General features: G+C 49.7%; 1 pseudogene; it reads left to right on the forward strand.

The window, feature by feature from the left end:
• Nucleotides 1-546: 546 nt before the first annotated feature.
• On the forward strand, nucleotides 547-1,157 carry LOC117021223 (homeobox protein DLX-4-like; annotated as a pseudogene).
• The last annotated feature ends 1,148 nt before the right edge of the window (nucleotides 1,158-2,305 follow it).

The raw sequence follows: 2,305 nt of genomic DNA on the forward strand, positions 1-2,305 counted from the left end.
TGGAGTAATCTAGGCTGGAGACATAATTATAGGAGTCATTAAACTCTACCAATAACTCTCCCTTGCCTATCTTAACCTCTCCAATTTCCTCACCTTTTAGGTTGGATCTCATATAATCGCTATTTTCGTAGGTCAAAACTTGTAAAGTATTAGCAGTTTCATATGGTTCAACCAAATATAAAATGGGAAGATTCCTTCACTGTTTCACAAGGCAGTTAAAATGCTCAAATAAGATTAACACGTGTGAAAATTTACAAAGTAAATGTATTGTTATGAGTTTGTCTAGTGATAAATTAGAAGAGACATTTTCAAAGCTCAGAATTCATTCTAATGCAAAATACACACTGAAGATCATTTCAGGTTATCCATATGGACTCTATAGTGAGGTCCGGTGACCAGGTAAATGCAATGTTGAGTGCTCACTGTGTGCCAGCATGTTGTTCACCACATTTAGGCAACTGCTCTTAAACAATGTTAGGGAAATAAAGTCTACCAAAACCTCCTTTTAAAAATAATCCAGTCTATCACCCCCCCGTCCCTCAGGTAATGCCGACCTACCCTCTAGGCCTAGTCCCGACAACCCAGCAGCCTCCAATTTGTCCTACTCTGGTCACCTCCTGCCCTATACCGGGCCGGCAACCCCCTCCCCCCCGGAGATGCCTACCTGCCTTGCCAACAACCGTGGCAATCTCTTAGCCCTCTCAGCATCAGCAGGCGACAGACCCGGAGGAGTTCCCGCTGTCCCCAAAGCCCTCAGAACGGCATCTGCAGTCCCTAACCAAAAGCTGCACAAACCAGGGGACGTCTACTGGAGCTCTCAGCTGCATCTAAACCAGCATTTCCAGCACACGCAGTACCTGGAGCTGCCCGAGATGGCCCAGCTGGCCGCGCAGCTCAGCCTCACCCAGACCCAGGTAAGGATCTGGTTTCAGAACAAACATTCCAAATACAAGAAGCTCCTTAAGCAGAACTCTGGGGGACAGAAAGGGGACTTCCCCGATAGGCCACCCTCACTGATTCCCTGCTCCCCTCCCCTTCTATGTCTCTGGGATCTACCCAAGGCAGGGGCCCTGGCCAGTGGGCGCAATGGCAACAGCTTTGGAGCCTGTTATCAGCATCACTCCCCAGATGTTCTGCCTCCACGTCAGATGATGTGAGCCTGGGCAAGGACAGGTCAGGCCCCCAGCCCTCCTACAAAGCTCAGGACCCTACCACCTACAACCCTTCTGGGCCAAGAGGAAACCAGCTCCAGATGGGTTTTCTCAGGAGGACGAGGAGCTAGAGGAGAAAAAAGATGGGATGGAGTGTGGGGGCAGAGCCCCAGAGAGCAGTTTCCAGGCTCTCGGCCTCACATGGAAAGGTGCTGGCTCAGGTAGTAGATAGCCATCAACTGTGATTGGATGGCCATCACCTGTGGCTAGTTGGCCGTCAGTTGTAACCAGTGAGCCATTGGCCACTAATATAACTGCCGTGGCTAAGCTAGCAGAAAATGGGCGCTAGCAAGAAGATGGTGGCTGAGCTAGCAAGTGGCGGAGTCAGGGTTGCGAATCGTGTGGCTCCTATTTCCTGTTTCTCCAACCCAGCCGCCAGCGAGACTATAGTGGTATGACTCCACTATCTATGGCTCCGGGGGTTTTCCTTTTTGGCCTCACCATGTCCTACGTTCTTATGTGGGGAGCGGGACCAGAGACCCCGCCTGACGACACCCTGCGTGACATGGAGTCCTGTTCCCCTTGGCCCATAACCCAAATAGCCTAATCAAGGATTTGGTCTTAGCCACTGCCCCTCATCACTACCATGGACTGGACACCAGCCCTGTAGTTGGTCAGAGGCTCTAGAGAGAGTCATTGGCTGCAGTTCAGTGCTCGCAGGACCCCTAGTCTTAGCACCCCTTCCTTGAAAGGACTGCAGTCTCACCACAGCCTGAGATCAAAACCAGCAAGAAACACTGAGTGTTTTTCATTTGTGTGTCTTGCACCTTGCCCAACACATTTGTGAGCAAGAACAGAAGTGAAGTGGATATCCAGTGTTCAAGTCGACCACCATCAGGTCCCACCCACCAATTATTCCCGGAAGTCAGCCCATCACCCCATGACTGATACACCTGCTCACCCTCCTGTAGTTGGAGAGGGATGCTGAAAAAGTGGGATTTATAATTGGTAATTTATGCTCTCTTCCTTAAAAAGTCCTCTTTTCCCCATGTCTACCATTATAAGTAGATAATGGATCCAGTTATCCATATAATTCAATAGGTATTTATTAAGAACCCCCCCCCCATACCAAACAACCCCACATGCACACTCTT

This window comes from Rhinolophus ferrumequinum, chromosome 4 (assembly GCF_004115265.2).
Source record: "Rhinolophus ferrumequinum isolate MPI-CBG mRhiFer1 chromosome 4, mRhiFer1_v1.p, whole genome shotgun sequence".
In the NCBI taxonomy this organism is placed as follows: Eukaryota; Metazoa; Chordata; class Mammalia; order Chiroptera; family Rhinolophidae; genus Rhinolophus; species Rhinolophus ferrumequinum.